We start from the raw sequence: 24,915 nt of genomic DNA, 5'->3' as shown, positions 1-24,915 counted from the left end.
TTCAAGGGACCTTCTACACTTCTTCATGACATTGATGATGACAGTGGGACCCATGGGATGCCCGAAGTTATCCTTTATTCTTGCTTCATGACTGACATCTTTTATTTTTACTCTGACACTTCTTTGACATCTTTTTCCATGATTCTTCTTTATAATTCCTTACTTACTTGGTGAGAGTGGCAGCAACACATAATATATGCCTTTCTATTGGCCTCTAATTGATGCTACCCCTTTTTAACTCTACAGTATATTGTCCCAGCACTTATAACCATACAACACCACTAGCGCAATATTGGTATTTAAAACACATACCTTCATTTTGAGGGAAAAAATTTGAGATCATTTAGGGAACTCTGTAGTTCTACAGCTCTTCTATTCCTATTTCATTCTGGGCTTGATTTGCCCAGTTTCATTGTCTGTTAAAAGTATATATACTGGTGGGCATGTTCTATGATGTTCATCTAATCATACATCGTAGTCCAAAAAATCAACATTATTTATTTGGTTTTTCCTGCATGAATGGTTGAACCAAACTCTCAACTGTTCTGGATCTCTTCCAGGTGGCTCAGAAGCATTATGTGATTTGGTGCAACCACAACAAAGTCATCTACAAACAGGGAACATCTGGAGTATCTAATAATCTGTAGGGAATTTTTCTTCAACTTGGACTGTGCTCTGTCTCCTCAACAGGAGCGATGAACAATTTTGACAAGCCCATATCTCCCTATTTTATGCCTTGCCTGACATTAATGATCAGAGGGTTGTTGATCAAAATTCTCTCTCTTATCTTTAAAGAAATATAAAATGATTTTGAAAGATTTTAAACAGGTATTTGTTTTTAATTTTAATTATTTTAATAGTATTTAATAAAATAAATAGCAGATAATAAACAATTTAATCAGTAATGAATAAATTAGCAATTACAGTAATATCTAATAATCATGTAAACTGTAGTCTGTTGTGCAATATCATTGCAAAGTTCTATCCATTCTCTAATAATGCCCTCATCAGGGGTGCATTGATAATCACACACATATATACCCATAAAAAAATTATATAAATGAGAAAAATAGGTATCTAAATTAGATAGTGGTAGTTTTCCTTTCTTACCTCTTTTTTTTTTTTCAAACTAAAAAATCAACTCTCCCCCATGCATTTGGGATCTCACAATTGTGTCACATTCTCACAATTATGTTGCCTTTTCCCAAAGTTCTGCTGTATGGCTATTTGGTCAGTTTGTGTCAAATGTTTTCCTGCTTTGTTCTCCTTAGTTCCATTTCTAGCTCTTTGATTATCATATCCAGGACTATATTTTAGCTTCATTTCCTTTGAGAGTGAAAGAATTCTTTACAAAAAATTTTCTGCTTTCCCATCATTCTTCTTTTCATCTGTCTCTTTTTAGCTTTAACTTCGAGTTCCCTCAAAATGGCTTTCCTTCAGTTGAATCTCTCATCAAGATTTCTTCAAAATTGATTTTGCCTTCCACTGCTTCTTTCCCTCCACTATTTCCCTCTCTTATGAGATAATACTTCTCGTAGTCTTCTCCCATCAGTTTCTGTCTTCTAGATTTGTACTGATTTTAATCTTTCCTCTAGAAAGTCTAACTGTACACAGACAGCTAATTAAGGAAGGGAGACTGCAGTAATGAATTGTTTTCTGTCCATTATAATTAATTTCATCCTTGTCATCTTTCCATGCCTATGGATTCAGTTTCTTTTCTAAAAAAACAGCATTGTTTATGATGTATAGTCATGAGATTTTGGTGCGGTATATTAATTTTCGGCCACTTTCATTTCGTATTCCTGATCTGTATCTTCTAGCATTCCCCCCCCCCATCCTCATGTATTTATTCTTCTCTTTGTTTTGAAGATATGGAATATCATATTGATTTAATTTGGACAGATTTTCTATACCTTGTCATTTTCTTCAACAGATGATGGCAATTATTTTTCCTTTAGGCTTTCTGAAAATATTTATTATTAGTATTATAATATAAAATTGCCACATATCCCATGAAGTAACATTGCCTTTAGATGCCTAATAAAAGCAATGGCACAAGTCCTTCATTTGACTTTTTAAAGAGAACCTATGAGCTGTTCCCCCCCTTAGCTGTCACTTTTTTCTGTGTCCTGGTTTTGTACACTGAGGATGTCAAAATTTCTAAGATTCATCTTCTACAATTATGTGTTCATTTATTTGGTCACCAGAGAAGTATATATCACTTCAGAGTATCGGTAGCTAAATTAAAACGAATGTCTTTCTGCAAACTTCTTGAATCTTAAGGCCTTGTGCCCTCTTTTCTATCACTCTAAAAGTTGAAGGTAGCTACATGGAAGTAAAGAAATTTTGTGCACTTTTCTTTCTGTGGACAAAGAAATCAGACTATATGACCAACCTGCTGGTGATGAGCCTTGCTATACTTAGCTAGGTTTGTTCCTGGAAAGCAGACCTAGGCTACCAACAGGAGCATGCTTGAAGCCTTTCCAGCATGGTAAAACTGGCCAAACCTTTTACATAGTTTTGGAGAGCCCAGAGTCACCTCCATGCTATGGTAAAATATCACACAAGGAGTTTCTTGAGCTAAACTTACTGTCTATGAATTTTAAAAATTAGGCTTTGAAAACATAACAAGTTTTGTGCCTACTGCATATATCTCTAGTTCCTATGACAGTGTGTTATACTTATGGAGGCATACATTTTTTCCCTCTTATTATTTACAGTAGCTTAAACAAACATATTTTGTTCATGTAAAACTGTAATTGGTATGATAGAATAGGCAATGATGTTATTTCTGAAAAGTTTTAACAGTGGCCAGGAAATTACTTTTCATAATTTTGGGGAAGTACAATAGCACCCATTGGCTACTTCATGATGAAATTAACACTCGATCATTATTTACACAAGAGATTTAAGAGAAAATGCTGTCCTTTTAACTTTTTCAATATTAAAGGAAATTCATTTTAGATTTTTATCAAAAGCTTGCTTGTGCAAGGTGCTATGCTGAAAGATATATAAAGTAATCTAAAACATAATTTTTACTCATAAGGACAGATTGATGGAGGGTTTTTTTTTTTTTACTATTTAATACTGACTTTAAGAATCAAAGTTGATTTTTATAGACAATATCTATAAATTTACAATTTTCCCCAGATTCTTATTGGAACCTAGAGAATATATTTTACCAAGGTCTCTAACCCACAAGCACACTGGAAGGTTTGGTTCTTAGAGTGAGGAAGGCTATATATCTCCTTTAGAATTCTAGGGGTACTCCTGAGGTGTTGGAAATATCTCTCTGCCATTGGACCAAACTACTATTCAGTGATTGCTAGTCCAATTTCAATTTCCCTTTTTAAATATATTTTTATTTATTTAATTAAATATTTCATAATTACAAAATTTTAATATTTATTTTTAAAAATGTTGAGTTCCAAATTCTTTCCCTTCCTCCCATTCTACTCCCCCTCCTTGAGAAGGTAAGCAATTTGATAACCATTATGCATATGAAGTAATGTAAAACATTTCCATTTTAGATATGTTGTGAAAGAAAACACAAACAAAAAACCCCAAGAAAAATAAAGTTTAAAAAAACTGTGCTTCAATATTTTTTTATCTTGGGTCCTTTGGAGTTATCTTGAATCATTGTCTTCAGAGTAGCTAAATCTTTCACAGCTGATCGTCCTTACAATATTGTTACTATGAAAAGTGTTCTCCTGGTTCTGCTGACTTAATTTTGAATGAGTTCATATAAGCATTCCCAGGTTTTTCTGGAACTATCCCGTTCATCATTTCTTAAAGCACAATAGTATTCCATCACTATTATATATATTAATTTGCTTTTACAAAGTACTGCTTATGGCAAATATATAGCAAATATGTAAGTTACAAGAAACACCTGGGCTCACACTCTTTCACTCTACTACTAGTTTGGTCCCTAAGGATAGTGGGTTCAAATTTAAAGCAATTCTAAATATCATTCACCCTATCAAATTCACTTCTAAATTTGACCTTGCCAATGGGTGAATCACTGGAGCTTCCCCTTAGCTCCTATACATTGATGCGTGGTCGAACAAATTACTAAGGACTCCACTTTCTTTTTTTTAAATCATATTGGTTATCTGCAGAGTCTGGCATAGACTTTGGTTACTGGATCTCTGGTGACTTGATGTTATGATCTTCCAAAATTCACAAGATCTTGGTTGTCTCCAAAATTCATTCTAAGAGCAACAAAGAATAAACATAGAAGCAGAGGGCAGAGTTGTATATTAATGGGATTACATGTTGGTCCCAAGTGGGGAGGAGATGTGAGGTTCACAGTATCTCTATCTAATTTTTAAAGAAACCGGCCAAGCAGCAAAGAGGAAAGGGCTCACTTTGGGTGGTTAAGTGTCTTTTGCATGCATCTTGGTTCCAACTCAGCAGCCAATCAAAAATCTCTCTCTATCATTTGGTTAGCAGAGCAGAACTAGCAATAAAATGTCTGCCTGTGCTCCAAAAATCATGTGGGGAAATTGCATCAATCAAGCACACTGTACATGCTTATGAGGATTGGGGTCATTGACTAGGCCTTTCCTACTCCTGTTGCATATTTCATAAATCATTTTCCCAAAATATGATGCAATTCTTTAAAAAAAATAATTGAAGTTAATTTTCATGTAATTTGCAATAGAATTATTTTGTTGGTTACTATTTGTTTCCTTAAAGAAGCAGTGTGTGTGTGTGTGTGTGTGTGTGTGTGTGTGTGTGTGTGTGTGTGTGTGTGTGTGTGTGTATTACTGGGGCAGGGGGGGAAAGCCTTTTGGTGAAGCCTATGGATCGCTTCTCAGAATATTGTTTTTAAGTGTAAAAAAATAAAATGCATAAGATTATAAAGGAAATTAATTATAATGAAATAGTTATCAAAATGTAAAAAAAAACCCAAAACAGTTCACAAACTTCAGATCAAGAACTCCTCAGTAAGTTTAATACTGATAAATGTTCTCCACAAATTATGAACTTGACTTTTAGAATATCATGTTTTAATATGGGTGTAGTATAGATATAAGATTACCAGTAGTTTAGTGAGTTGCATGTGTCTGGAAGTAAAGTTCCTTTTGGACAGGTCATAGTCATAGAATATAGAAACCTATTACCTGACCTATGATGAACCGTAGAGTTGCAAGGATCAAATTTGTAAAGAGCTTTGCAAATTTTAAAGGACCACGTAAATGTGAGCTAGTATTAATATTATGGGAAAGCTAGGTGGTACAGTGGATAGAGAATGGAGCTTGATTAAAATCCAGTCTCAGGACACTGTATGACTCTGGGCAAGTCACTTAACCCTGTTTGTTTCAGTTTCCTCATCTGTAAAATGAGCTGGAAAAGGAGCTGACAAGCTCCTCTAGTATTTTGCTAAGAAAACCTCAAATGGAGTCACAAAGCCACTGAAAAGACACAACCTCAAAACATACAGACATTAATAGTATAACTGTTAATGTCTCTTACTATTGCTTATTCACGTATTATGTTGTATACAAGATAGTTCCATTTTTGAACCAGGTGACACTTGGGAGGTTTTTCTAATGTAGAATTTGTTAAAGAAAAGTTGAGCAAAAGTTTAAAGTGGAGTTATGTATGGAGTTGCAATCTGAAACATCAGCTACTGGTTTCCACAGAGAAAATCATGTAAAACTTAGCTTTCTGTCTTTCTCTCATTCTTACCTCATCTCAAGGGCTCCTTTTTCGAAGTCTATCAGTCTTAAACATAGTTCTAATTTTACATTTGAATGTTATTGGAAAATAGGTTCTGATATTTAAAATTTTTTTTTAGATTCAGCTTTCCCAGCATGACTTTGTGCCATATCCATAAGATATGTGTGTGTAAAAGTCTTTGGTGACCTAGTGCCCTCATTTTTGTGTCTTGTAAATCTTATTTTTTTTCATTATTCAAAATGTTTATCTTTGCATTCCACAGTGAAAACTGTGAGATGCCCGGATTTTTTTTGTGTTTCTTTTAGAGAAAAAGAAGTACAAGGCATTAAGACTGCAGAATTCAAAAAAATAAACTAAGATAACGCCAAACTGAGCCAAAGTTGTTGAATAATGAAACTATCTTAATTATCATTTTAAAGTCTTAAATAACTAAAATAATAGGATGCAATTAAAACACACACTAAACTTGGAAAGTATAGATTTTCATCATTGCTGTAAAAATACGAATTTGGTTGACTAGAATTGCTCATTTTCCTTGGATAAGTTTTTTGAAACATTGATATACAATATTTATTTTGTTCTTTTACCTTTTTCTTCTTTTATTCTACATTTAAATATATTCCTTCATACACCTCCCCCACTTTACCACTCTAAATTGAACTCAGTTTTGAATTATATTCAAGGAGTTTGTGATACTACCTTAATAGATTTTTAATTCTAAGAGGAACTTCATACCCCAAAGCCTTTGTGGAGTGAAGTGAGTGATGCTCTTGGCTTAGGGGATGGACAGTAGCCTCATATCTAACAAGAAGCTGGATGGCACTCTCCTGAGAAATGAAAAGTTGGATGTTTCAACCTGGAGCAGAAACAAGAGAGAAAAAAAGAAAATGGGAGCTGTACCTTGAGTTCTACCATTCTGAGGGAACTTTGGTGAATATTACCGTGGCAAGAAGCAGTCCTCTAAAGATCTCCTTGGAATTTCAGTTATTTTTGCTTGCTATTACCCCCAGAAGCCTGTCTCCTTAGGTTATAGCTTTGCTCTGAAGCCACAGTTTCCAAGATTATTGCTGCTATGTTGAGAGACAGGGAGGTAACTAAGCAGAGAGGCTGCTCTTCACATTGATTTTTTAATACCTATCCATGAGTACTTGCATGCTGCTTCCGTTCTGTGTTGGTAGTTGTTTGTGGGGTAGGGGTGGGACTGGTGAAGTGGTTATTTTCTGATTTTTATTTTGTTATTTACCTGGAATTCTGTGTTTAAGGACATGTCCATTTTAGTATATAATGATTTCACATAACTTATTCTGTCTGATAGGGTATGATTGTGTGGGAGTAGAGGCTCATTAAAAATAAAAATCAGCATTTAATGATGTGTGAGCAAGTGGTTGAATTGATGTTAAAGTCAAACATGTCATAAGAGCAAGCATTTGCCTTGGGATGCTGCATAATGGAAAGACTTCTATCTTCTGGAATTAAATATTTCAGATTGTGACTGAGTAAACATTTCTTCCTATACTGGTATAACTGGCTTAAGGAAATGCATTGCATGGTAGTTTGAACTTACAAAAAGAATATATTTAAGGAAATTATTCTTTTAAATTAGTGATTCCCATGTTGCTGTGTTTATGTACTCTCAAGACTTCTTGAACTAAATAGTGGGAGTTTCAGATACCAAAGTTAATAAGTGTTGTAAACTCCCTTAAGAAGCAGCATTCTTTATGTGAGCCTGATCACAACCTAGGAGGTTGTAAAACTTCAGGACCTTTGCCTTCCCACCCCCCACTTTTTCAGAATTTTCAGCTTAGCATATGTTTCAATTCAATAAACACTTTTAAAAGGCCTACTGTGTATCTCCAAGGTCTAGCAAAGAAGAAAAATGTTATAATTCCTATCCCCAAGGCATATACTAGCATAATCTACAATGATAATATGTACAATGATAAAAAGTGAAATGTTATAAGTAGAAGTCAGAGAAGGATGATACATGAAGGAAGGATCCCTTCTAACTAAAAGGAGTTTGAGATCATGGAGGGAGCAAAAAAGGATTCATGGAGAAGAAGGTACTGTCAGAGCCTGGACATAAAGAAAGAGAAGGATTTCAGTATGTGGGGATGTGAAGGGAGTTTCTTCTGAGTATGGGGGCAGCATATGGACATATGTAGATTTGGGAGAGAAAAGAATAGACTGGAGACAAATCACATACTACAAAGAAGCCCAGGCTAAGACACTTTATGTTTGTTTTGATTTTTAATTTATAAAATCCTGTAGGTAAGAGAGACATTGGCTTCTTTGGTCCTATATCCTATTAGGAAATATCCCACTTATATGCCTGTGTCCCTCCTGGCAGCTTTGTAGCCTATGACAAAATTCACTTATTGATTGAAACTCATCCAATTGAACTTTGCCCTTTCCTGCTTCAGGTGAGATTATTTCTCTTTAAGATGACAGGGTTGATTTGAAAAGATCTTATAACCTATTGGATCATATGGAGCTGAAGGGACTTTAGATGTCATCTAGTTCAACTCCATTTTTTTTTTTTTTTGAATGAGAAAGCAGAAGTGAAATAACTTTCCCAGGGTCACAATGGGATTGAGTTGCCCACTTGGGTTGTGGATCTTTGTCTTCCAGTACAAACTCTATTGTTATTTTATTATTACCCCCTCCAAAAGTTTTGTTTCTCTTCTAACCTGGTATAAGGAACAATAAGGAAAACTGACATTTACATAGTAACTTCCATATGTTATCTTATTTGATCTTCACAACAACACTGTAAAATAGGTGTTATCATTTTTCTCCTCTTGCAAAAGAAGAAACTGAGGCTGAGAGAAGTTAAGTGACTTATCTATGTTGTTATAGCTAAATGAGTGTCTGTCTGTAATAGAATTTTAACTCAGAATTTTGTGACTCCCAAGTCGTATCCAAGACTCTATCTATCACACTACATAACTAAATAAGATAAAAAGGAAGGAAAAATAAGTTTTTGACATGATCAGTCAAATGTGAAATGGACTTTCATTTTTACCCCATCTTTTCCTTATCTGGTGACTTAAAAGTCTGAAAATGTCCTAGAAATTAAACCTGCAGAATGGTCAGTCAATTTCTAATTAAGATCTGATATTTTAGAGAAAAAGTAGCATTTTCCTCTCCCTGTTACTTTTATTTATGTGGTCCTTCTCAGATATATTTGTACTTTGGTCTCTGTTTTCCTCATTCAGAATCACTTTACACTTCATATAAGTTTTCCAATAGTTCTCTGAATTTTTCATATTTTGTCATTCCTTAAGGAGCAGTAGCAAAGACACTCACATGCCATAATCAGAGTGGTCATTCCCCCAGTCATTGGGAATATATTTTGTTTCTAGTTTTTTTGATTGTATGTTACAAATAAAACTGCTGTCAACATTTTTGGCATATGTGCATCTTTTCTAGTTTATGACTTCTTGAGCATACAGCCCCAGTAGTAGAATGCATTTTTAATGAGACAAATACAAAGTTTTAATTCATAATTATTAAGATTGTGCTTATGATACCATGTTTGTCTTGTTCATGGTTTTCTATAGAGCTTCCATACTTGAAGGTAGCCAGATTTTCTCATCTCAGATTTATTTCTCTAATTTATTTTCATCTTTAGATAGCTGTATCACATTGGCCTTGTCCATACCAAATTTCAATGTGGACAATTTCAGTATTCCCTCACCCCTATGAATTAATTTAGGCATGGCTTAATGAATGAATGAATCTAGGACTGTAAGTGATCTCAACCATCTGGTCCAACTCTTACATTCCATAATTGAGGAAACTGAGACCCTGGAAAACTAAGTGACTTGGTTAAGATGACATGAGGGAATATGCTTTAGAGGCAGGATCTGAATCCAGGTCCTATGCATACAGAGCTGTTCAGTGCTTACTCTTGTTTAGGTGTCTGTTGAGTGTTCCACAAGGTTATTAAAAATTAAAATAACAAAGTATAAAATTTTAATGTGATTGCCTAAAATAATATTTTTGACATTAACTTAACAAGTAGTATAGTTCTGTATGTTTTAAAGAGATAGTTGAACTTTTGAAAATGCTAATACCTTCTCTTTTAGCATTCTGTAGGGCTTTGCTGGTTTTTCAGTCTAGTTCTTTAAGAAAAAAAGAGGCATGACAGATAAGAGACACTCAGAGTGTGGTAAAAATCCTCATTCATCACAAGTCTGTTTCTGTTGTATGTTTTTAATTTTTCTACTTTGAAACCCATTGGTTCATTCTTATTAACATTTTCCCTATATTCTGATTCTGGTATTATTAGCAATATTCTTTTTATGACTTGCCCAGCACTCCTAAATCCCAACTGTTAGTGATCTTGAATGGCCACTCAATTTGTATTTTTAATCCTTGTTTTCTTGTTCTGTCTCCTGTTTTGCTTCTTTGCACTGTTAACTGGAACCTTCTCGCCTCCTCCTCTTCTTCTAAGAAGTATATGTGAAAAATTTCTCCATTTTCCATATATTTTAAAAATAAATCAAGTGCCATTCCAAGTACAATTTTAATAGCTTCTCTCATTCTTGAGCAAAGTATATCTTGGCTTTACTTAATGAGAAATAAGAAAATGGTAAACTTAGAAGTGTGTTTGTGTGTGTGTGTGTGTGTGTGTGTGTGTGTGTGTGTGTGTGTGTGTGTGTGTGCGCGCGCGCACATGGGGGAGGGGAGGTTATCTTGTGTTTTTATTCCATTACTTGAATACTTCATTTTCCAGATAAGAACAATTTCATTTCAGTCTACTATTGACGTCAGTTAAATGGGAAAATTCAAATAAAACTTGATTAGATTTTTTTCTGATGTTAATTAACAATGTGAACTTTTTGCAGATGTATTTTTACTGCACAGGGCTGCCATATATTAATATTATGGTAATTAAAATTAGACTGGCATTTTAGTTTTCAGGTGGGTTTTTTCCCCTTTGTTTCAGATTAAGAAAACAAACAAATACATCATTCATTTTAGCCTGTTGGGTGGGTAAGCCCAGATGGTTTTTGATGCATAAACTATGGCATGCTTCTGTTTTGTGAAATATAAAGATATATTTAGGTACAGATTCCTGAGAAGAGGTCCTAGTACTTATATAATCTGTCTACATTTCAGCACATGTGTAGGATATGCTAATAAAGATTTTATAAGCATGGAAAAATAGGCATATGATTTCATAGTTATTGATATTCTCTTCAGTGCCTTTTTTTAGATAATAAAAGATTAAGCTTTTTTCTCAGGTCTTTGAAATCCTCCTTTTTTTACATCTTGTTTCATCTTTAGTACACTCAAAATTAAGTTATCTCTAGCATAGGCTTCCTCTTTGTACCCTTGGTCTATATTTTTTCAATCTTTTTTAAAGTGTCTACTTACTTACATTTCTACTTACTGATGCATTTCATTGGGGAATGTGATATGAGGTTCTAAATGTAATGACTGCAGTGTCACTGATGAATAAAATGATTTGGTATGGAGTTGTTGCCAAATCTTTTCAGTTATCAGATATGTTTATTCCATTTTACTCTTTGGAATGATCTGGTTTAGTTGAATCTGTTATCAAGCTTTTTCTAATGCTTTTTACTCCATGGATTATTGTTTTATGAAATAATAGTGCTTTCTAGTCTTCCACCATTCTCTCCCCTGACTGAGAGTTGAACTTCAGCTAGGAAGACATGGATTTACATTTAACTATTAGACAGCTACTAAGTGTGTGACTCTGGGCAACTCAACACTTTTCAGCCTGTTTCCCCTTATGTAAAATGGAAATGATAATACCACCCACCAACATGGGACTCTTGTCAGGAGCAAATGAGATAATATTTGCAAAGTACTTTGCAAGAATTAACGTAATAGGTAAATGTCAACTAGTTTACAGAGTTGTATTTTGACATATCTTTGTGAAGAGAAAAGAGAGCATGTGTTTGCTGGAACAGCTTTTTGGGTTTCTGTGTTGTGGAAATGGATTTGTATTAGTTAAGCTTGCTTAGGAAGTGGTGATTGTGTTCATCTGTTCTTTTATTCTTGACCCATTTATCAGTAATAGAAATACTTTGTTTAAATAGGTCAATTTGGAGTTTCCTAAAACGCTTACCATATGTTCTCATTTTTATTCTACCAGTATGGTAGCAATTTTGATCTTTGCTTTAACAAGTCAGTGGTCTAATTATGTACACAGGGAGTTGATTTGGAAATGACTCCAAGGCAACGTGATGCATCAGAAACAGGACTGCACTGGGAATCAGAGGACCTGAGTTCTTATTCTCTATTTCTCTTACTGCCTATGTGACCTTAGGCAAGTCACTTCATCTCTGTGGACTTTAATTTACTAGATACATGGTCTCTTGCAGTTTTAAATCAATGACTGTGTGGTTCCCAGATTGATAGGAAATTATTCCATTCAATACAAGGTGAGTACCAGACTTAGTTGTGTACTTAGAGTCAAGGAGACTTTAGTTCGACTACCACTTTCAGACATTTATTAACTGTGTGACTTTAAAGAAATTACTTAGGCTCTCTAAGCCTCCTCCTTGATTTCCTTACCTATAAATGAGGATAGTATTAACACCTATCTGACAGCACTGTTATGAGGATCAAATGAGGTAATTTTATATATATGTGTGTGTGTGTATATATATGATATATATACATATACATATATACACACATATTTATACATATGCATGTATACACACATATATGCATATATGTGTATATATACATATGTATACACACTTCTTCATAAATGTGAATTTTTATAATTTCCTTTCAAGCTTCCTTGTATTATTTTTTTTCTGATGCTACTTTGTTCTTACTATACTTCCTGATCTTCTGGGGGGAAAAAACCTTTATGATAAGTAGATGTGAGGCTTCTATATCATCTATAATTCTTTCAGCCTCTTTTGTTTCTTACCTATGAATCATGTTTTCCAAATCTTTCCCTCTCCACAGCATTCCCAAAGCAAAGGCATTGATGTCACTGAGTATTAAAGCATGTTTTAATTTAATTTGAAGGGTTTATCCAGCTCTTAATTTTTCTACCTCCTTATCCTCTGCAACAGATGTTTGAACATAAACCCTTATTATTTTTGTGGTGGTTTTGCAAATGGCAATCACTAAAAACTACAATAGGATATGACCAAGTGCTCCAGGAAATGATTTCTTGTTGCCTTTTGACATACCATAAAACTCCCTCCAATTCCCTTATTTGCCTCTCCAAGAAGAGCCAGTGAGCCAAGTTTTTTTCTACTTGGTTTCATCTTCTTTTTTACTTCTTGTCTCATGTATAGTGAAAATATCAAGGCTGTCATGATTTACTTCCTGTAGTAGTATTCATGCTTATTTGTCACTGGGAAGAAGATCTTATATCTTCTTTAGAATACTGGTGGTGGAACTAGTGTTTATAGATTGTGTAAAAATTGGATGATTTGCAGAATTCTTCACTATCCAAGGTGCCTGTGAGTGATCACCATACTTGTGGCATGGACAAGATAGGGAAGTCAGTTTAAAAAAAAACCCCACCACATCAACAATGGACCCTTCATTGCCTGGTTGGGTGTGCTAGAGGGCATGATCTTTCAGGAACCCAGGATCACCCTCATGGCATAGTGGGAAACTGAAGTAGGACATTAGGGATAGGTTATATCTAAATTTAAAGCATTTGAATGTTTTTATTTTTTGGCCTTTGACTTTTTTTGATAGTAAGTGCTTATTTAATTTTTATTCATGTCTCTGTATAAAATGATATCTAAGAATAGAAGACATGGTTCTTGACTGTAGGTGTCTTATAGTTTGTACATATTTGTGCACTTGGGATTCCCTGTGAAAAGTACACATACCGAAAACAGTAATGTCTTTTGCTTGAATCTTAATCATTTCCAGATATAACATCCCCCATCATCTTCTATCATAACAAAGAAAAAAATAGTTAAGTTAAAGCAATATAGGTGTGATTCAGGGTAACGGATAACATTGGGAGCAAGATGAAATTGGATTACAATTATGTTTAGGTGACCATAATGTGTTAAAGTACTATAAGGAAGTTTGGCGTATTTATTTTTATTTTGTCATATGGGATATATTTCATAAACATTTTAATGACAATATTTTATATTTTCTAAGTTTTCATGCAGCTTATTTTTTATCTCTTTTTTTACATCCTGTCTTATGTCATACTGGCTATGATAACTTTATGGACACTGCATTTCATAGTTTTAAAATTGTTTCCCCCATACTTCCTATACACAATTTGTCTTTTACACTAGACAGTGCCTCTCAGAGGTGGGGTGGTGCTTTATTCATTTATCAATAAATAGTTGAGTACTGTAAGAATACAATGAATGAACAAACAAATGAAGAGGCAAGATGGGAGAGCTATAAATAAGTTATGTTTACATAGATCTTGATGACATTTTCTTTAAGAAATTCATTCTGGCCATGATTATGCCCAGTTCTGTGCTGTTCACTTATCTGTTTTCTTCAAAGTGGTTGAATGCATATTCTGTGACCTTATATAAATCACATAGACATTGTTTTGGGCAAGTGTTTCTTCATCTGGAAAATGACTAGCTTTTAACTATCTTGACCAAATTCTCCTCACATAGCTCTATTAAAAAATCACATTTAAAAATGTTCAGTTAATAAAAAACTATTTGCACTCCCTCCTTTCTTTCCTTCCATTGAAAAGAAAAACAAAAGCTTGTAACAAATATACATAGTGAAACAAAATAAATTCTAACAGTCGTGTGTGTATGTATGTATATTTAGGAGGTGGGTTGCATGCTTTATCATAGGTCCTCTGATATTTGGTATCATTATTGTATTGATGAGTTCTCAAATCTTTCAAAGTTGCTTGTCATTAACGTTATTATTGCATAAATTGTTTTCTTGATTTTACTCACTTTATTATGTATTACTTCATACAATTCTTTTCTCTGAAGCAGTCTTCATCTTCTTACAGAGAAATAGTATTCCATAATATTTATATAATCCAATTTATTAAGCCATTCTCCAGTTGATGGGCATCCCCTCACTTTATAAGCCATAGCAAAAAGAGCTGCTATTAATAGCTTTGTACAAAAGGGCCATATTATTCTTTGATCTATATTTTATTCTTACATAAGTCATATGCATATGTTTGGGGCAACTAGGTGGCTCAGTGGATAGAGTGCCTGGAGTCAGGAAGACTTTTCTTCCTGAATTTGAATCTGGCCTCAGATACTTACTAGCTGTACAACCCTATACAAATTACTTAATCCTGTTTGCCTCAGTTTCCTCATCTGTAAAGTGAACTGCAGAAGGAAATGGCAATCCAGTCTAGCATCTTTGCCAAGAAAATCCCAAATGGGGTCATAAAGAGTTATACATGACTAAAAAAAATCACTCAATCAAATACATATGCTTGGACATGCACATGACTATTTAATAATAGCTTATCCTGAAGCCAATTCAGATTCTTTTCATTTAAAAGAAGTTTGTACAAAATGATCATGTTTCTGCTGGTTCTTTTTTACCTCCTTCCTTGTTCTCCATCATAGCAATATACTCTCAAAGAATAAAATCGGTAAAATGACAATCTGTAGCTTCTGACGTGTTCTTTCTGAGATTTTTGTGACAGCAAAGGTCCAAATTAACATTTAAACATATTTGTAATTCAGTCTATTCTTTCTCTTTTCCATTTTTCTGAGTTGGTAGGTGTATCATATTATTGCAATGAAAAATAGTTTTTCTGCAAAGTACAATTTATTCAGTTAAATGCTTTTCACTTTATAACAGCCTCATTCAAAAGGAATGTGAGCAAGGAATGTGACTCCTGACAGCTTATGATCAATCAATTTTGTATTTTTTCTCATGGTGCTTTAGAAAAATTTGTGTTTTAATTATCTCTAGTCCAACCCCTACAACCAGCTTATGATGGAATTTACTTCTTCAAAAATAAACAGAAAATTAAAGATGTCTAAAAATGTGAAGTGACCAAAAATTACATGATTAATCTGAGTTTAACAGGAGTAATCCTGGAATCTCCTTTCTGACAGTTCAAATGGGATGTCCTATATTCCATGCACAAAACACAACTCCTCTGTCTCCCTTACCCCTACTCTCTCTACTTCTCTCTTCCAAGTCTCTGTATTACTGTTGAGGGCACCATTATCCTTCCAGCCACCCAGATTTACAACTTCAGTATTGTCCTTGACTTCCCACTTTCACTTATCTATTTATGATGAAGATTATTTCATAGAGTTATAGGATGTTTTAGTTGGGAGGGACCTCAGAGATCATATAATATAGTCCAACCTGCAACATTCTTTTCAAATGCTCATCATTCTGCTAGTTGATGGCAGACTTGCTGCTTGTCAAGGAAGTCTATTCCCAAATCTGACATCCTTGTTAGGAAGTTTATTCTTTTCTAGAATTGAAATCTGTCTCTGCAGACTACACCCATTGTTCCTCTTTTTTGAGACCAGTTAGACTCAGGTCTCATTCTTCTGCCATGTGGCAACCCTTTACAGATTTAAAGATATGAATTATGGTTTCTCTATATTTTTTCATTTCTAGGCTAAATATTCAATTTAAATCTAATGCCCTTTATTGAGTACACCACTTTGCTAGGGATGGCGATGCAAAAATGAAGAAATGACATTGACAAAATCTTGTTTATGAGGGTAGATTTGAAGTTGTTTCAGGCAGAGAACGAGGAAAAAGAAGTTGTATACTTTAATGATAATTAAAATTCTGAGGGATCACCCATTGAAATATAAACTTTTAATTATACTCAAAACAACAGCCAAAGAATATGTAAAGTAAACTTGATGATGTTCTAAAAGTATTGTCCTTTCTTGTGAAGTTCCTGATGGACAATTTAAACTTGTTCACTTATAAGTAGTGATAAATTAGCATTCCATTTGGGATTTTATATGGAGTCAAGCAAGTATTCATCACTGAATAGTAGTAGCAAAGAACTGGAAACAAAGGTGTGCATGCTTGTAGAATGGCTCAATAAATAGTGGTCTGTGAACTAATATTTTTGATGGTAAGACCTGATGACTATGAAGAATTCATATAAACAGAGGAAGACTTATGCGAACTGATTCACAGTGAAGTAGAACTGGGAAAGCAATATACACAGTAAACAGAATAACAAAATGAAATTGACCCTGTGTAATGATCTTGACCAAGTTTTGCCTTTGAGAACAGAAGAGAAAAAGGTACCCATTTCCCTTGTTTGTGGAAGTAGGAATGTATGGTTATGGAGTATTGTATGTACTGTTAGACTTAATTGATGTATTGGTTTTGCTGAACTTTTTTTTTTTAACTTTGCAATTATAGAAACTTTCCTAGCTAGGAAAGGGTATGGAGGGACATATTCAGAAAAGGATGTAAAGTAAAAACAAAATATATTAGCAACTTTATAAAAAAGCTAATGAAATAATGAACAATTTAAAAGGATTGAAATGCCATTCTAGTGGGAGACTTTTCAACTTGACATGGCTTCACATATTGTATAAGTAGCAATTTGGCTTCCTACTCTTGAATCGCTTAACCACTTCTAACTTTCCTTCCAAGTTAATTCTTCTGCTTACTTGGCACCTCTCCTATCCTTTTCAACTAACCCACTGGCCACTTTCCAGAAAATTCTAGCTATCAGTATTTATACAGTTTTATTATGGTATCTACTAACAGGAAGAAGTAACAGGAAAAGCTTGAGAATGAAATGGCTAATTTGTGCACTGAACTATCCAGCAAACTGACTTGTGTCTGGCAATGATTTACTCCTCACTTAAGAATAATAATAACTCACATTTCTATGATGCTTTAAGATTTATTAAGCTCTTCTGCATAGCAATCCTGTAAGATAGGCACTGAAAAGATATTATCCCTATTTCATAGGTGAGGAAATAAGACTCTCAGAGGTGAAGGCAAGATCATACAGTTAGTAAGTTTCAGCCCACACCACCTGACTGAAGTCTATAGCATGGCCTCATCTATAGTAGCTTTACTGTATGTAGTCTACCACATTCACTCCAAACTCCTTTGCTATATAGCTAAGACCTCTGTTGCCTAACTCTGCAATCTCATTTCCCAATATAAAAGACCTTGAATTATTTCTTCTTATTTCTTTTTAAAGCTTTATTTCTTCTTTTAGAAATATCATTGTTTTACTGGACACTGTGCAGTGCAGACCCACTTGAAGATGAGGAAGGGAGGATTGATTTGTCTTCTGCAAGCTAATAAATAGTGCTGATTCTACACTGTTTTTCCAAATCTGCATTCTTGTCTATCAATGCACAGCTTGGGTATAAATGTTTTCATGAAGCCTTTCACTATATTTCCCCTAACCAGAAATATTTTTCCCTCTTTGTCTTTTCCTCCTTCTCTCTTTTTTCTTTCTCTCTTTTTCCCTTTCTTCCTTCCTTTTCTCCTTTCCTTTCCTCTCTTTTTTCCCCTTCTTTCCTTTGTTCTTTCCCTCCCGTAATTCCTTACTTCTTTCACCTATGTGATTACTCTTTCAACATTTAGAACAATTATTTGTATTTAGGTACATGTCTTTTCTCTATTAACAGTAATCTGTTTAAAGATGTGGGTCCTTTCTAATTAATATCTTAGTAGCATGGCCTTAGACTAATGCCTTTTGCTAGGAGACCTTAGTAAAGGTTTGTTGGTTTGAATTGAGTTGGTAGACTGATGAGGTATAGGAGAGTTGGGAGACCAGTAGTGCCAATGTGATATTCACAGCACCTAGGACAGTCATGAATATGTTGGCACAATTTTGAATTGCGATATACAACACATTCTCCATATAGAAGAAAGAAACATTTATTCAGACACCATAATAGCAAATCCTAAGACCAGTAAGCCAAATTCATCATGGTAACAAAGAAATTCATCATAGTAACCAAGAAGTCTATATACATCATGAGACCTTCTCACAAACAATCACAAATCTAGCTGTCTGCCTTTCTCCCTCAGTTTTGACTGCTCTGACCAATTTCCTCTCAGTTCTGCTCCCCTCTTTCTGTTCCACCCATTCAGCAAACTCCTCCCACCACATGTGACTTAGACTTCCAAATGATTTAAACAGGTCACATGGGCCTATTAATGAATGGGAAAGATCTTTCCATTTAAATTACCATTACAACCAGCTACCTGGAGTGGAAATTTATTCATTAGTATAGCTTTCAGAATAATCTTCTTAATATGTAGGCCTGACCATGTCACAGTGTTGTTCAAAAACCTTTTAATAAGTATTTATTAAACTCCTACTATATTGAAAAATATAAGCTGCCTTGAAAGAGATTGCGTCCTACATGGTAGTGATAGTGGTGGTGCAGATTCTGGTGGCAGTGAAGATACAACCTGAATACAGGGCTTTGTGTGTAATATTTATAAGGGAAAAAATAGTATTAGCAGATAGTGTGGGTGGTAGAGGTTAGGTCATGTGTGGAAAAGGTTACATGACCTAAGTCTTGATGTAAGGTAGGGATTCTGTCATGTAGAGGAGGGGAAGAGGGTACAGCTTGGGCTTTGGGGACAACCTATGCAAAGACATGGGCATTCGTGATGGAATGTTGTTCATAAGAAAGAGTGAGAAAGCCAGCTTACCTGAAGTGTAGATTTTTACAAATTCAGAAAAGGTGCCTTGGAATCAGTTAATGAAAGACTTTAACTGAGTAACAACAGAGTTAGCATTTTTTACACCTAGAGGCACTGATGATTCAGTAGGATTCTATGTCAGGCCCATGCTTTTACGATATCACTGTGGAAGTTGTGCAAAGGATGGATTGCACAGGGAAAAGATGATAAGGGCTTGAGCTAGGGTGGTGTCCACGTGGGTAAAGAGGAAGAGATAGATAAATGTGCGGATTGCTAAGGTGCAGAATCAACAAGATTTGTTAGCTAGTTGGCCTCAGTGGAGAAAGAGTTAAGGATGATATTGAGTTTATAAATCCTAGGTGATTGTAAGAATGATGGTTGACTGGAACTTGACTGGAAGTTTGGAGAGAATTAATTCCCAGGTTGTTGGGTAGCTTACGTCAAATGATCTCTATTTCAGTCCATTTATCTTTATTGCACAGATAACCTCTGATTTATGAGTACAAAATGGATCATGGAATTTGCTTAAAAATTACCCATTTTTATGTGTTTAAACTTCCTCTAATTTTGACATTGCAATATCTTCATGTCTTATCTATAACAAATCATTGGTGTAGTCGTTACTTCTGTTAAAGGTCCAAAATAATCATTTGTTAGTAATAGGAAGAATCAGTGGTGGTAAAAATAATGATAGCTCCTGTTCACATATTACTTTAGAGCATACAAGGGGCTTTCTTCACAATGGCCCTGAGGGCAGTTAATGCTTATTTCTGCTTTATACATCAGGAAAAGAAAGATGAAGTGACTTGTCCACTGGGTTCACAAAGTACCAAAGTAGAGATTAGAAAATTGGTTGCATTGGGCTAGCAGTTTACCAAGTATTGGAGGATTAGGACTGGAGGGAAAGAGAGGATAGTTTTCTTTTATCTCTTTCGGAAAACCTAGAGGACATTCTCTAGTTTATTGGGGGAAATTGTGCTTAGAGTAGAGCTAAGTGTAGAGCTAAGAAGGGGCTTCAGAGATCCGCCAGTACAACTCCTTTATTTTATAGAAGAAACTGAGTCCCAGGAGGTTTAAGGGATTTGTTTTGTTTTGTTGCTAGGAAGTAGAACAAATGGATTCAAATCTTGGTCTTTTGATTCCAAATGTAATGATTTTCCCAGTATCCCATTCCGCTTCCTCTAAAACAACGGTGGGGAACCTGTGATCTTCAGGTCACACATGGCCCTCTAGGTCCTCAAGTGCAGTCCTTTGACTGAATTCAAGTTTTGCAGAACAAATCCCCTTAGAAGGATTCGGGGTAACTAGGTGACACAATGAATAGAGCACCGGCCTTGGAGTCAGGAGGACCTGAGTTCAAATTCGGCTTCAGACACTTGACAGTTACTAGCTATGTGACCTTGGGCAAGTCACTTAACTCCAACTGCCTTGCCTTCCCCCTCCAAAAAGAAAAAAAATGAAAACAAAAAGGATTTGTTCTGCTAAACTTTGACTCAGTCAAAAGAGAGAACCCAAGCACCTAGAAGTTCACATGTGGTCTCGAGGCTGCAGGAACCTCACCCCTGCTCTAAACTATTGTGAAACCTGTTTTTTTAGAATTATAGGACTAGATAGAACTGAAGACATCATCCAGTTTGTCCCTTTTTCCTTTGCCCCTCTATTATACAGATGAAGAAAACAAGATTCATCATACAGTCGAGTAAAATGAGAGAACCAGGTGATTTGCCCTAGATCAAGTAGCTCAGCAAGCCAGGACTAAAACTCAGGTTTCCCAACTCCCAATCCACATGTTCATTCTGTTATACCACATGGCTTCTTTGTTCTCTCTTGTCTGGATTTGGTCTTTTTACACTAAGTATACCTTTGAGCAAGTGAAGTAAAGTGTTAAGCCTTCATTGTTAATTGGATTGAATTAAAGCATATTTCTTTTCCTTAAATTATTTTTTTTGGTAAAATGGCAATCATTTATCTCTCATTTTAAAAATTAAAAATAAATTTTAAGGACTAAGTCTTTCCATCTCATACTGGAAGTGGAGGGGCTCCTTTTGAACCTGATCCCACTACTAGTCATCAGGGAAACTTTGACCTGCTCCATTTTCTGATTTAGGTCCATTTGCCCCTCTTTAGGCCAACTGGTGAGCCCCTCTTCTTTGGGCTCACGATACTGATAACTGAACTTAGTGAGAACACTTGATCAGTATAAGCTACCTAAACTTTGAACTCCAGAAGTTAGAAATGTGCTAGACTTGAACTTCCTGGTAACCAGAAATTTGCCCAGGTCATCCTTTTCTCTTTGGAATTTTTTCAACCGTTTTCCTCCTCTACAACATATAGGACTATCTTTTTTTTGTCCTTTTCTTTGGCTCTCCCTTCTTCACAAAAGTTTAGAATTTGGTAATATGTGAAGCTTTAGGGTGATTTAAAAAAAAAAAAGAGTATCAGAACAAGTGAAACTGATTCTATTTTGACAGTACTGGGACTACCTGTTCATGTTTCTTAAGACCTAATGAACTTTTATTTTAAATTTCTAACATGGATTTGAAGAAATCTATATTTAGAACAACTGACATATTAATGTCCCTGTGATGAGCTTTCTTTCCCTCAAAGTAATATCTTTTTTATCTATTTTAGATAGAATTTACAGATAGCTACATTTGCTGCCTTAAAAAAAATCTTGCCCATTGTAGACATTTCCCTCTTATCCTAACCCACATGCTTTTCCCACACTTTGTGTGGGTACATGTGTGTCTTTCTTTTGCCATCAGTCCTGAGTAAGACAGAACATGAGAATGATTTGTTATCACTGCCAGACCATAATTCACTAGAATTCTTCCCCTATAATTCTAAATGCAAGGTTTGCTATGAATTAAATGTACCTTACAATTTAAATGTCACCAGATTCCTTTGTGTACTTCTCTTTGGTATGTGTCTTTTAGAAGGATAAAAGTACCAGTAGCATATCAAAAATAACAAAACAGTGAAAGAATATTTTTTCTCCTAAATTATAAAGCACTGATCAGCACTAGGTAGTGCTGGACATTGAGTCAGGAAAACATGGCTTCAAATTTTGCCTCTGATATGTGTTACCATGGACAACCTGAGTCTCAGGCAACACTCTAAGACAATACAAGGTGTAGACAATTTCCATTTGCCCCATTAAGGGGAATTCCCATTGATAAAACCAGTGGATGACAGATTTAGAGCTGGAAGGAACCTCAGAGGTAATGACAGCTCTAAGCTCTTCATTTTACAGTTGAGACAACTGTGGTCTATGTCCTTGATCTATTGAAGTAAACCTTGAGGACTCACCATTTAGCTCAATAGGTCCCATGTTCAAAGGGACTCTAAGATGCCCAGAGCTAATATTTAGAAGACTGGTCAAAGGAAGAAAATTGAAGAGATGGGTAGAGAAAGAATGATGTGTGGAAGTTAATAAAGGCTAATAAGCCACTAACTCTTAATGTATTGCTACACTGCATTGTAGGTGATAAAAACTTGAGCATGGGTTTGCTTTGCCATATCACAATAACAGCTGACACTTACATGATGATTTGCAGTTTAAAAAGTACTTCACTTATGTTATCTGATTCAGTCTTACTGACTACTCTGTTTGGTAGGTATTATTATTTCCTGGTTTCCAAATGAGGCAGCATAACTCCAAGTGGTCAAGTGACTTGGAAAGGGTCACTGAAATACTAAACACAACCAAAACTGAACTCAGGTTTGGTGTTGTTTTCTTTCTGACTTTTTCTTTTTCTCTGTCTGTCTTTGTCCTTGTCTGTCACTCTCTGTTTGCTTTCCCTGACTGACATGAATTCAAGGTCTTTCATGCTTGGAGTAAGATGTCTGAGATATGAAAGGATACCAGATATTAACCACCAAACTTCCTAGAACCTCTAACGTGACAGGCTTTACTTTTGTAAATTCCTAAGCTCCCTTTCCTGGAAAATTGTTAGAGACCTGGAAAGAGGAGACCATTCAGTCCATTAAATGCTATGTATACTGAAATAATCAATTCTGAATGAGATCAGAATTACATTTCACAATCTTTGGCCATAAACAGATAAAAACTCAGGATGACAAAGAAGAAACCAAAAATGCTTTTGACAAAGACTGCCTACAGAACGATCATTTTTTTTTTCTGCCATTCAGCTATCAAATACATATTCATGAAGCATAAAACACTGTGGTAGGCACTAGGAGGAATAAAAATTGTGGACAAAATAGGGTTTCTTTCCTAATTATGTTTTATCCCCCTCAGGTCCTGTCAGACACATGACCAAAAAACAATATCATATCACACAGTAAGTATACTACTATTGAAAAGCAAAACATTAAAGTGAGGGTCCATTAACAATCTAGGGGAGGGAAGAAGAAAGGCAGGTAAAACTACCATCTAACCAATGCCCAGGCTGCTGCCGTAGTCTTCTGGTTGGTCTCTCTGTCTCAAGTCTTTCCCCACTCCAATTTTTCCTCTACTCAGCTGCCAAAATGACTTTCCTACGGTTACATTTTTTACTATATCACCCTCCTGTTCACTGAATTCCAGTGACAGGTAATAAGTTACCTACATACAGGATCAAATAGGTAGAAACTCCTCTGTTTGGCATTTAACACTCTTCATAACCTGACATCTTACATTTGTGCTTTGATTAAACTTTGCTCCTCATCATACACTCTAGGATCATCCAGGTAACACCAGTTGACTTGCAGCTCCTTGAACATTTCACCCTATCTCCCATCTTTGCACTTCTGCACTGGCTGTGCCTCATGCCTGGAATGCTCTACCTCTGATCCTTTATCTCTTAATTTCTCTTTCTTTATCCTTCTGGACTCAGCTCAACTCCCATTGTCTGCAAGAGGCTATTTCTAAACCACTGCCAGATGCTAGAGGCTTACTCTCTCAGATGAACTTCCATCTCCTCTCGTATATGGCTTGTACCTAATTATTTACATGTTATTTCTTCCCATTAGAATATGTTCCTTGAGGGTGGGGACTGTTTTTGCCTTTCTTTGCATCCCCAGGGCTTAGGATAGTGCTTGACACATGATAAGCCTTTAGTAAATGATTGTTGACTGACTGACAATTAGTGGTTGACTTGTCAAGAAAATTGATCCTTGGTCTATAAAGACCACAAAAGAAATAGCTAACATGGAGCTGGTTCCCTCCCAAGAGAAGATGCTCTGAGAACACCTAGTTACCCTTAATGAGTTCAAGTAATTTGGCCAAAGTGAATTCAATGCTAAGCTCATGAAAGAGTTGGCAGATGTGAGAAAAGGAAAATTGTACAAATGTGAATGTTGGTCTGTTTTTCGAAAAGAGAAAGAGAACAGAGTCTGCACACTTATTTCTTATTCCTAACAATTCTAGAATGTGAGTTTTTAAGAAGCCAAAGTCTGTGATGCACAATTTATTGATATATAAATATTACTGCCTGGAGAGAGGTCCAAATGGGCAAAGTTTCTCCTGTTAACTGGAATTCTGTCACCCAAGCAATTGATTTAAAAAAATACCCCCACATTTTTGAACCTGACAAATACCAATAAACACAGGCATTTCTATATACAAAGAGCAACAGAAATGTTATGAAACTGTGAACCTCTAATACATATAGCTTGTATTTTTAAAAA

The 24,915-nt window shown here is 35.2% G+C and overlaps 1 protein-coding gene across 1 annotated transcript in view; it reads left to right on the top strand.

The window, feature by feature from the left end:
• PDE3A (phosphodiesterase 3A) overlaps positions 1-24,915 on the top strand; it is a 339,029-nt gene that overhangs the window by 25,579 nt on the left and 288,535 nt on the right. The gene's annotated exons all lie outside the window — the stretch shown is intronic.

Source organism: Notamacropus eugenii, chromosome 3 (genome assembly GCF_028372415.1).
Source record: "Notamacropus eugenii isolate mMacEug1 chromosome 3, mMacEug1.pri_v2, whole genome shotgun sequence".
In the NCBI taxonomy this organism is placed as follows: domain Eukaryota; kingdom Metazoa; phylum Chordata; class Mammalia; order Diprotodontia; family Macropodidae; genus Notamacropus; species Notamacropus eugenii.
This window is presented reverse-complemented; position numbering and strand designations above follow the sequence as displayed.